This window comes from Callithrix jacchus, chromosome 17 (genome assembly GCF_049354715.1).
Source record: "Callithrix jacchus isolate 240 chromosome 17, calJac240_pri, whole genome shotgun sequence".
Classification (NCBI taxonomy): Eukaryota; Metazoa; Chordata; class Mammalia; order Primates; family Cebidae; genus Callithrix; species Callithrix jacchus.
The window spans coordinates 51,983,399-51,996,679 of record NC_133518.1 but is presented as its reverse complement, the minus strand read 5'-3'; positions in this window follow the sequence as shown (position 1 = coordinate 51,996,679).

The window sequence follows — 13,281 nt, the reverse complement described above, 5'->3', positions numbered from 1 at the left end:
GAAGGCTACTATACCTGGGCAATAAGGTCAGAGAGGTTGTGGGCTGTGCTTCTCAAACCCGACTGTGAATAAAAATCACCTGGGGATCTTGTTAAACTGCAGAATCAACCTAATGGGGGTGCGATACTGAGACTCTACGTTTATAAAAAGCTCCCAGGTGATGCTGACACTGCTAGTTCATAGAGCTCACTTTGAGTAGCAAGAACATAGGGCCTTGCACACCATGGGAAAATGAATTTCCTGCTAGTTGCAATAGAAAGCCACACTTATCTGATGCCTTTACATCTATAGAGCCCTTCTCAGTTACACAAAGTTCTCATACCCCTTTGGTATTCCCACATAACCACTACAAAACTAAGTACTTGGTAAATGCACCATAAATGCCTGCATTAAATGATAAGGCTAATGATCTAGACCCCGCTTTGCAGTTTGCCCAGTATTAGAAAGAGTAACAAAAATAATGTTGGAATGGGGTGAAGCAAGAAATGGTGAGTGAATGGAAAGACTTTATATGAACTTTGAATCATATTTCTGGATTCAAATCCTACAGTACAATCCACAAGATCTTTGGCAAATTGTTCAACTTCTCTGAGCCTTGATTTTCTTATTTAAAAATAGAAATAATAATCACTTCATCAGGGAGATGTGAAAATCAATGCAACAGTAAAGTGGAAGTTTCTTGCAAGAGTAGATGCTCAATAAATGTTTATTCTCTTTTTCTCTTCTTTCCAAGGTCCACCTGACCGTCAACATCATGACATTTGTATCAAACAGTATCATGAATCTGTGAATTTTGTAGCGCACAGCTGATTTCCAAGTTAGGAACTCAGAGCCCACATCCATGTGATGTAACTGATTATTCCTTTAACACTTGCTTATTGCTGCTTTAAAGCAAACCTAGATTCTAGCCCTTGTTCTATTACTGACTTGCCGGACAATCTTTGGTAAGTCCCTTGTCCACCTATAGGCCTTAGTTCATCTGTTAAATGAAAGAGTTGGAGTAGATGGTCCTACCCAACCTTGGCATCTTCTGACTGTGATTACCTTAGCGAGAGTTCTGAAAGTGGATTTGTCTTCCAGAAAACATAGCAGGAGTCTTGTAGCTGAAGATAGTTGGGTGTTGAGATTCAAATTCACAAAGAAGACAGGATGAAACCCTCAAAGATTAACCATGGCCAACAAATATTCTTATTCCCTTCTTTCCAATCCCATTATTCCAGGAACTAGAGTGCCAAAAATATTATCTCATTCTCACTGGATGTTTAATATTTTTAAAAGCAACTGACATCACAGGGAAAACTCAAGAATGAGACTAAATGGAATCAAATGTCTACTTCTCTGTTATTTTATTTTGTCACATAATAATGTTAAACCCTTTATTTTCAAAAATATCTTTGAGATGAAAACAAATCTATAAAAGTGCTAGTATTTTTAAAACTTGAAAAATTTTAAGGAGGATATTTACGGCTTTATATCTGTTTCAACCACCTATTTCTTCACTCCTCCCTCATCTCAGTTTGGGTTTTTATAGTTTTTTATTTGTTTGTCTGCTTTGTTTTTATTGTTGTTTTTACAATTAAATAAAATACTAATTAAAACAACTCCAACAGCAAATATATTCAGATGCCAGAGGATTACAACTGCTGAGAGGCTTAGGTTGAAAAAGGAACTAATGCATCTTGTCTAAAGGTGTGTATTTGAGATAAATGATTTTCCAATGGAAACGTAAAAATAAGCAGAGATTATTTCTTAAAAGGTTGGGTGCTTCATCTCAACAGAACGTTTTTCCACCTCTTTCAGAGGAGACCACTTACTTTCAGATACATCAACAAAAGTGTCCCTTCCCTTAGACCTAGCCAAAATGAAGAATCTCTTTTTAGCTTTATTTACTCTCTGCTTTTGAGAGTTTTGCTGTTTGCCTTCTTTATCCTGATGCTTTGAAGGCTTGGAATATTGAATAAATGGAGCAAAGATCTAAGAACCAAGTAATGGTGACACACAGTGCAGTTTCAGAGAGCTCGTGGCAGCCACAGAACACGGGATGATTACAAGATTAAATTACGTGTACCAAAGGTAGACACTAAGTCCTTCAACTTGTGTGTGTTTCCCAAATCCATGGGTCTACAGAGCTGGCAAAGGAGCAGGTGCTGCTTACCCAAAATATTAGCTCCTTCAGCATCATCTGTGCTCTTTCCTGGCCAAGGGCACCCATAATTACCTCCTGTAAGCTGAACTCTCAACCCTGCCTCACTCCACACATACCCCCTGCTGAAAATTGTATTGGCAATTAATTTGTCAGGAAAATGCTAGGGGATGTGAACACTGGTAATTTTATACCACAGATATTCAAATTAAACCTCGAGCCTGAGTATTTTCAGTGTCAAATTGCAGCACAGTTGCAGGAGAAGAAAGAAACACCAACTTCCTCTTGCTATCTCCTGACTAGAGGTGAAAAAGAATGTTCCTCGTAGATGTGATAACCTTGGATCCAATCTGTAGGCTTGACTTGGGAATATTAAAAACAAAAACACACTAATTATGGGTGACACCTTTTGTGGTCCTCTTTGAGTGAAAGGAGAGGGGGTGGTTATTTGTTCTGCACCATTCCTCAGGTGACAATAATCATTGTAATGATCAATAGTGTCAGATGCCAATAACTTGTAGACACCCACTCCAATTCTGCACCTAATTCTTCTGAGATTACTGTGGTGTATAGACCCTTGGTCAATTGACAGCCATGAAAATAGCATAAGACAAAAGAGCACTAGCATAACACCAAACAGAAGGTCCCCCAAACTATCTCATGTACACAAGGAAAGCCTCCGGAAACAGTGGAGCTGAATCAAGATGAAGAGCCTAAAGCTTCGGATTCTCCTGAGGTTACTGTTTTAAACATTCGTTTTATTAATTAGTTTGAAAGAAGAAAGAAAACTAACATTGACAGCCTACTTCAGTTCAAAAACTATGCATCCATTATATCATTTAATCTTTATATCACACTCATTAGAAGCTGGGTGCAGGGGGTCATGCTTATAATCAAAATGATCTGGGAGACTGAGGCAAGAGGACAATCTGAGGCCAGGAATTTGAGACAAGCCTGAGAAACATAGCAAGACGCTCATCTGCAAAAATATGTATTTTTTTATTTGTTTGCACGTGTGTGTGTGTGTGTGTGTGTGTGTGTGTATGAAAGCATGCATCCTCTTTGTTTCCACCCCAGACTGAGGGCAACAGGGGTGGGAACAGATATATACATATATATACATTATATATATATATATATATATATATATATATATATATATATATATGTATCTGTTTGTCTGTATACATATACATATATATATATGTATACAGACAAACAGATACATATAAACTTAGCTGGGCATGGTGGTATATGCCTATAGTCCCAGCAACTCAGCAGGCTGAGATGGGAGGACTGCTTGAGCCCAGGAGTTGGAGATAGAAGTGAGCTATGATCAGGCTTTTGCCCTCCAGCTCAGTGACAGAGTGAGATTATATATATGAAGATGGCTGCTAGCTGCTCCTACAGAGAAGAAACAAACGTGAGTGAACACTGGCTCTTCAAGTGGATATTCTAAGAGATCACATTGCGATTCACCAAAGAAGCAATGGGACCCAGAGAACAAAAAATAACAAAGTGAATGAGAGCCCCTGGGAATACACACTGCCCCCACAAACCCTTTGCAATCCTGGGCCCAGAAGAACTTCCCTGACCCATCCGGGCCTCCAGACCAACATGAAGAACCATCTGGAGTCCATACAGAGGCAACTCTCAAGCCCACATGGAGCCCCACAAGCATGGGATTCTGGAGCAGTCTGACACCAGCTGCCAATGTGCCACCAGCAAGGGAAGACAGGCAAGACAGGCTTTTTTTCCTAGTGCCTAGGATAGCTGCTACAGCCATAGTACTGAGGAGCAGACCAGCTGCAGATCACACCTCTGCTGCTCCTCGCCAGGCAGGGACCACCATCTGAGGCTCCCAGCAAGCTGCCCCTGCCTGAATGCTACAGAAAGTTGCAGCTCTGGGATCCTATGGGATGGAATTCCAAGAGATATAACAGAAAAACCCTCTGCCCCCGCCCCTGTGGTTCTCAGGTTGAGGTGGAAGCAAAGAGACTGAATGCTTTCACACATCTCCAGAAAGGACACCACTGCCCAGTTATGAAGAACTGGGCAGACTGCACACCCCGCAGCTCCCTGCCTCTGCTGCTTCCTGCCAAATGAGGCTTGCCACCTTCTGGCACCCAGTGCAAGCCTTCTGCTGCCACATGAGCATTTCAGCTGCAGCCCAGAGTCCTGAAATCACTCCCCTACAGGCCTACACTCTTCCACTCAAGCATTCTACCTGTCCCTGCCTGAGAGTTCATCCAGTGACTCAGGGACCAGCCTGCCCCACTCCATCACAGGCAGCACCTGAACCCTGGGCTAGCCTGATCTGGGTCCAGACCCTTCAGGACTCATACATGCTGTTCAGCAGGTCTAGGGGCCTGGAAACTGAGAAACTACCTACCTCATTCAAATTCTGCTGGCACCTGACCACTTCTCACACAAGCCCAAAGGCATAGCACAAAACAGCAGTGCTATCACATCAGAGAACACCCGTGCCATAAAGCTATTTGATTCAGGCTAAGCGATTACGTTGCCCCAAACCACTTTCATGGAGAGTCACAAAAGAGGTGTTTTCTGAGACTCTCAGCATATTGGTCTAGACATAGACTACAATTTGTGTCTGAATGAGGAGTCATCAGCCCCAGAACAGGGGCATGATAGGAAAATAGACCCTGTTCCTACCTATCAATGATGGGGAGCCAGTGCAGCCCCCTCACCAGCCCATTGCCCCACCCTAGAGATCTCAGTACATTTCACCAGGAGCTCCTCCCAGCCACTTTTGACAGGGCCAGTGCTGGCACTTACCATAGGGGTATTCATGGGCAAGCCAAGGGTTCAAGCTCTGCCTACCTGTGTCTCTCCATCCCCACAGAACAGGAAGCACAGGGCACCAGGCATTCCACTGTCCAGCCTATCACCTAAAACAACGGAGAGCACCTCACAGTAAACAATGGTACAGACCCGTCTGTTTGTGCCAATGGCTCGTACCTGTAAGCACCATCTGTTGGCCTGTAAGTTGAATCACACCCAATATAAAACCTGCCCACAAAAGTGCATAGGGTTATAGAAGCAAAGCCAAAAGGCAATACCCAACATACTCTACAGTCACATCATCCTCTAGAGAGGGGGAGAAAGGGAAATAAGTATATATATAGGGAAAGAAAAAAAATTCTATCAGCATAAAAATAAATACAAAAATTAGTAGCACCAGCCTCTCCAGATGAGAAGGAACCAGCATAAGAATTCTGGCACCATGAAAAATCTGCACATCGTGACACCACCATAGGATCATACTAGCTCTTCAGCAGTAATCCCTGACCAAAATGGAAATTCAGAAATAACAAAGAATTCAAACATGGAGCAATCAACAAGAGCCAAGACAAAGTTGAAAATCAACACAAAGAAACTCCTAAAGAAATCTAGGAAATGAAGGAAGAGAGAAACATCTTAAATCAATCAGAGCTTCTGGAATCACTTAAGGAATTTTAAAATACAACGGAAAGCTTATCAATAGACTAGGCCAAGCAGAAGAAAGAATGTCAGAGCTTGAAGACTATTCTTTTGAACTAATCCAGTCAGATAAAAATAAGGAAAAAATAATGTTTAAAAAAGAACAGTCTTCAAGAAATATGAAATTATGTAAAGCAACCAAACCTATGAATTAAGGCATTCCTGAGAGAAAAGGAGAAAACATGAACAACATAGAAAACATTTTGAGGGAATAATTCAAGAAAAATTCCCTAATCTTGTTACAGAGGTAGACATCCAGACACAAGAAACCAAGAGATCACCTGCAAGATACTACACAAAATGAACTTCACCTTTCTCAAAGAGCTTAAAACAGAGCTACCATTTGAACCATGATTAATATACCCAAAGGAATATAGATTATACCAGAAAGATACATGTTCTTGTATGCCCATTGCCACACTATTCACAATAGCAAAGTCATGGAATCAACATAGGTGTCCATCAGTGGTGGATTGGATAAAGAAAATGTGGTGCATATACACCATGGAATACTACACAGCTATCAAAAGAACAAAATCATGTTCTTGACAGCAACATGGAGGCAGTTGGAAGCTATCATCCCAAGAAAATTAGTGCAAGAACAGAAAACTAAATACTGCATGTTCTCACTTATAAGTGAACACTGGGTACACATGGGAACAATAGATACTTAGGACTAGAAGGGGGAAGGAGATAGTAGGGGCAAGGCCTGAAAAATTACCTACTGGATACTATGCTAATTACCTAGATGACAGGATAAATTGTACTCCAAACCTCGGTATTACACTATACACCCATGAAATAAACCTGCACATGTACCCTCTGAATCTGAAATAAAAGTATATCTAATATATATGCATCATCATCTTTTTACAGAAACTGCGACTTATGGGTTAAGTAACTATACAACTCAACCAGTGTGCATGATTTATATAATTCAAACTCAAGTCTTCTGGGCTTCTCCCTATTCCAAAAAATTCAAATTTCTGTCAAGAACCCCTTGGGGTAGGGAGGAGGACACATGAAATGGGTTAGCATATGAAATTATTTTATGATGTCTTTTAATCTACTATATGTTGGTTAAATACATAATATATTTCAAGCATATATACACCAAGACCTTGGAATGTTCAGAAGTGCTGTTGGGACTAATGAAATCTAGATATGTGTGTTACTGAACTCATAGCATCTTATTATTCCATATGTTTTTCGATCAGATGATACCAAAAGTGTAATATTATGATATAGATAAATGAACATTTTTGGATTATACTCAAGAACTACCACTGTTTGCCATACAGCTTCCTGAATCTACTCTTTAACATGTAATGCAAGCAGAGCACCACAGAATTAAATTATTGTACCATGTGGCTCACTTACATGACAAATGAAAGCCATCATACTTGAGTTTAGGCTCAAGAGAGAAATTTTTCACCCGAGTGTGGCAACCATTTAGCAACTTATAACCTAAGAAATATGAGGGACTTGATTTTTAAAAAATCATATTCCCAAGCATCGCCTCAGACCTATTAAGTCAAACTCTCTGGAGATGGGACCCACAAAATCATACTTAAAAAAAACTCCTTAGGAAATTCTGTTACCCATAAAGTCTGAGAATCACCAGTGAAAATGGATACCATGAAACAAGTGCTGACTATATAACACTGCATCTAAAGAAGATTCAAGGGATTAGCATAAAAGTACATAGGATGTAAGGCTTTGAACATAGTGGATTTTGTCCCTGAGGAGAACAGACTATGAACTGCTAACATGTTATTAACCAAGCAGGCTTCTTTTTCCCTACACTGAGATGTGAGGATGCTCTTCCAGACCAAATTTAAGATTTTTTAAATAAATTCTCTATCTCTCCTACTTAATATAGCATAGAACAAACATCCTTCATTAATATTGATAAAGCCTTTGTCCTTATTGTTACTGTTTGTTGTATTTTATTTCATTTGTTTTCACATTCGGTCATTCATTTCTTGACATATGTTGACAATTGGATATGGGAGTTTATCCTGTTGAGTCTGTCAAGATAATCATCATCATGAAAAACTAATTGGACTTAGAAGCTGTTGAGAAAATGGAAATCTCAATGCGATTAACAATGTGGAACCTTGAATTTTCACCATCCTGGATCAGCAAGAAGCTTCCACCTTTAAGGTCAACTTCAGGTGATTCGCCTCCTGCGCACTGTGTTGAGAAAGATTCTGAGACCACATCTAAACCTAGACCAAGAGAAAAGAGTAGTGGGATTGATTATGAGCAAGGTGGCAGCAAAGTGCCAGGCATTTGCTATTCTTACTCTTAGAAGTTCAATATTTTCAGTGGAAATGTGTTCCAGGTTACATAGAACTAAAAGTCAGAATTCTGAAAATTTCTCTTTCATATGTGACATTTAATGTAAAGAAGCAGGATCCAATAAGGACAAATTTTCAAAGCTACATAACTACTTGACAATGCAAACCAAAGCTAGAACCATTTCACACCCATAAAATGTCTCACAGTGTGACAAGTTCCCTTTAATCTTAGTCATATCTGTTACATAGCTTCTGGAAAGAAAACTGAAAACATTTCCACTGTGCCAAATCAGCAGGCAGTTCTCCTGAGCAGTGTGTCATGACGCCCTATCCCTCATATCCAGTTGACCCACAAACCATCAAAAAATAGTCTAGAATAGTCCAACCCCAAAGGAACCAAACCAGATAATGACTGGTTTTGATCTCTTAAACAAAAAAATGCATTTCCAGAAAAGGTGGGGAGAAGGGAGGGTTATCTGAGATAAAGTCAGCTCTATGAAACAGAACAGGCTGAGTGAATGCCACATGTTGTGATGTGCTTTCTTCCCTGGAACCTACTGAGTTGAGGGATGGAGGATAGGCCTACAGGGGTGTGGTTATAGATTCTCCTTCCCAAATGCACTTTGAAATGCAACATCATCGAATCAGTAATTAGAGAACTGCATTTTTCCTGATGGACTTTCACACACAGAGATGCTCACAGCTTTATAGATCTCTCACATCCCTAACAGTCAGATACCATTCAACTCCAGACAACTGGGACTAAAAGGCAAATTAACATCATAAGCATTTCCACACCTTCCTTCTCTTAGAGCCACTAGATAGTGCCCTTTCATTTGTCTGCTCTTTCCTTTTAATGGTTTTAAATTGATTTCTTAAAAAACAAATACTGTACAGAATGTTCCTCCAATCTGTATAGATATACACAATTGGTGCCCATAAAGAAACTGATGCTCCATACAAGCAGCTTAACAGACTCATCCTGGAGTGCAGGCATTGTCTACAGATGATTGCAGAAGGAAAGGGAATGAGAGCAGAGTGCAAGGACTGAGGCAAGCTGGGGGTGGTCCCTGCCGCTGTATCCTGTGATGCTTGGCAACAGGAAATGAGATTAAAGTAGTATATCTCATTTCCCCAAACATGAGGCTTTTCCAACTTACAACATCTTCTCTATACCTGGCCAGGTGTGATTCACTACAAAGATAAGGGGTGAGAGGAAAGGAGCAAGAAGCTGCAACTAGATCCTTCTGCTAGGTTTACCAGGCGGACTCCGCTAGCAGCACAGATGCTAGCTTATTTGGGGACCTCAAGCAAACTAGAAAAAGGAAACCTTTGCTCAAAACACTTTACTGCCATCTGCTGGAAAGTTGTCAAAATAACTATTTATATGTAGAGTCACTACAAGAAAATGTCATCCCCCGGAGTTGTGCCCTGATGCTGTACAACCCCAAAAAATTGTAAATTGAGGCTGCCTCGGGAGGAAATCTAGTCTGGCAGGCAGGTGGAACAGGAAATACCAAGACTGTACAAGCATGGTTTTGGGCCAGTCTACAGCAGGAGACTACAACATGTAAACCAAGCTAGGGCGTAAGCCATGATGAAGCGCTCCAGAGGGAGCCCAGGCTCAGGAAGCCAGTGGAGTCATTGCCTCTGCAGTGAGGCTGATCACACCAGTTGCTGATGGAGGCAGAAGAAGTTCAACAAGTCCAAGATGGGCCCTAGCACCCACCAGACCGCGAGTCACGCAGACTGCAGTGCACAGAATCAGACACACATCTTCAGAAAATGAGCATAATTGCAAGTAAATAAGTAATTGCAACACAGGCTGTATAATCACCCCACCATAGAAGTTAGCCCATAGAGCTGTAGGAGTACAAAAGAGGTGCACATAACCCCATCTTGGAGAACCTGAAAGGGTTCCAGAAGAAGCAATAACTAAGGTATGACCCACATAGATCACGGTTCCTGCCCTCAAGTTTAGAGAATGGGTCTGACCTATCTAATACAGTAGCCAGTAGCCACATGTAGCTATTGAGCACTCGAAATGTGGCCAGTGCAATGGAGGAACTATAATTTTAATTAATTTTCATTTTAAAACTGAAGCAATCCAAAATAGTTTTCCCATTAAACACAACTGTACTGTTTGGTAGGATTACATTTCACTCTAACCATTGCATTGAATAAGATATTATTATTGTATTATAATGTATGTGTATTTTTTTCCTTTTGTAAAAATTATATATGTTACTCTCATATTTCTATTAGTTAGCACTGCTTTACACCAAAGAGATAGTCATACAATGTGAAAAGTAAAGTAAGCATTCATTATAATGCTGGGACAGCAAGAGCCTCACCTACTACTCACTGTTACCTGGAAATTTCAATTTTTTTTTCTTTTTTTCCTTTTTTTCCTTACATTAAATACATTGGTAAATCAGCAGTTGCATTCTGTTACCACGATTGTTATGTTGGGAGAGGAAGAAAGGCAAATACTTTCTTAGAAGCAAAACAAAAGCAAAAACCCACAATACCCCCCCCCTTTAAAAAACTGACCAGAAGAAAAAAATGAGCTGGGAAATAAAAAAAAAAAAACCCTAAGATCCCCAAGCCCAACAGAGCTCAAAGGAAGGCAGAAGAGCTGGTAGGAAGTAGAGGAAAGGCAGCCGGTAGGCCCAGAAGCTAAGGCCAAATCCTGTTCCTATGGGGGTGGGGGAGGGAGAAGCCTGGGAAAATGGTTTCCCAGCCCCAAGACAATGAACATCTTCACTCCTACTCCATGGGGGAAAGCTGCAGAGAGAAAGAACTTCGTTTCTAGGAGACTTTAGAAAGCCAACCTAGTTCTTCCACTTATAAAAAGGATGCACTGGGTGCTTTGGCGGGCCAGTGGCTTCTGGGAAAGGAAGGAGGAAATGTGTGTGTTTCAGGGCCATGGGAACTAAGGCTGCCCCTGTGGAAAAGGAAGGGAATTGAGGCCTAAGTGGAAGAACCTAAGCTGGGTCCTTCAGAATCTCAGCTTCATAGATTTCTCAGCTGTTCTGGGATAGAAGGTAGTCTGCAAGCAAAAAGGGCAGAAAGGTTCCAATCCTAGGTCACTGTGACCTTCCTTTTCTTTCTTTCTTTCCCAAAACTCTGGGCTGGAACAAGGAACTTAAAGTTCTCTTTTGCCTTGATGGCTTCCAGATAAATCTTAAAACACCCAATGAGGGATATGAAGAGAGGCTAAAGATTTAGAAAGGACCAAGGTCCTCTGATAATATGAACCAGTTATAAGGTACCTTCGGTGCCGGTCATTCCCTGTCCACAGGAACAGGTGGTATGATATGAGGGTGCCACAAGGAGGCCTCTGTGGTACTAGCCCCTAGGGCTACATGGATTAAACCACTAGTTACATGGTGGAAAGAAATGGGGGATCAAGAATGGAGGGACTAAATTCAAGATGTTAACAAATGAAAAAGGAAACAGGGCCTGGTGGGAGGCAGAGATCCTAGATGGCAGAGAAAAATAACACATATTAAAAGCAAATTAATGTAAGCTGAATTTATAAAAAAATGGATGGCACATACTCAGGCAGAGAATAAAAGCAATATATTTTAGAGAAATACCTCACAATCTGGACAGAGACTGGTCCTTACCATGGGGTAGGGTCCATGGCTGTTACAGATGTGGAAATATAAGGTTCACTTATATTACATCAGTCAGTGTGCCTTAGGCTGCAAATAATAAAAAGTCTAACAGCCAGTAGTTTAAACTTTAGAAGACATCTATGGTTTACTGTTTAAAAACCCAGAGGTTAAAAAAAAAATCTATGGGTGGCTCAGTAGCTCAAATGTATCTTCAGAAATTCAGCAATTGCTATCCTTCTCTCCACCTTCCTAAGGAGTTAGTGTTTTGTCTTAAACTTGTACCTGAAGGTCCCAAGACAAGAAGCAATAGGAGTGGGAACAGCCAAGGTAGAGAATCTTTCCTTCAGTTCATTGACATTCCAGTTCTATCCTCAGCTTCCAAGGAGGCAGAGATAGCAACAATCATCTGGCAAAGGAGAGCCAGAAAGCCAAAACATGTTTACATGAATCATAAAGTGTTCCATCGAAACTGGACATATTGCTGCAGGAATTATACTGGGGTCCTATTATCAAGGACTAAGGAATTTAATGCATAATGTCGACCACATTCAATAATCCTGGGGTCCTTGTTTCATGATATTTAAATATCCTATATTCTGATTCTTAGCAGATAATTGGCTAAAAGACACTCTCTTAAATGAGAAAACATAAATTTTTTATAATCATATATGAAGGAGTAGAGCTATGAAAGCTCTAGCCTACACTTCTCTTATTCTCATTCAGGAAAAGCAATGTCATCTCAGTCCATTATCTTCACTGAGAAGGACAAGTATGGCATTCACAATGACTGAACTGAAAAACTTGTTTTTACTGAGAAAAAGGAATTGTTTTTAGTATTCTTATAAAGGGATGAGAAAACTGTAAATTGCTCAGTATTAATGAGCCAAGAACAAGTTATTTTTCAAATTTCTCCAAGTAACAAGCGTTGTAAATTGAACCCTGTATTCAGTGATTTTTAAGACACATTTCTTAGAAAAATATTCTATTAAGAGCTATAAATCAAAGACTAAGAGTGGGAAGCAAAAATAAATATCAATAATCTTGGACACTGAGGAAATGGAATCTCTACGTGATAATCACATGGAAATTAAAATGTGCCTTCATGATGTACTTCATAGTATGTTTGAAAACCACTACATGGACTGCCTTGCCACCAGGAGAGGCCACACAGCTCATCCTCTGCAAGGATGTGTCAGCCCACAGAAAAGAATGACGCAGACATAAATCAAATGAAACTGAATTATGTTTAATAATTAGAAGTACATGTGAGCCTTTCATTTCTAAAGGTATTTATTCCATTTCTATTTGGTTCTAGATGCTGAAGTAGGTCCTGGCAATCCAGAAGCGAAAGCACCAGGTCCTACCCAGAATCTCTTCATAGTCTAATGGGAGAGACAAATGGGAAAACAAATGCCATTCATTAGAATAACGTGTCTTTCATTAATAAAGACAAGAGGCTATAACAATGTCTCACAGAGGAGGTGATACTTGAGGGTTTTTAAATGAATAAACATTTTCCATGGAGCCAATGAGATAAAGGAGAGTTCTGGATGAGAACCTAAAGGCAGCATTTGATAAGCAGAATGGTGGTTGGAGAACTAGGCAAATTGTTTCACAATGAGTATAATAAAGAGGAATCCATGGCTCTTCGGAACAGAAAGAAAAAGGCAGAGAAGACATGCAAAGAGCCTTGTACTGTAATACAGTGAAG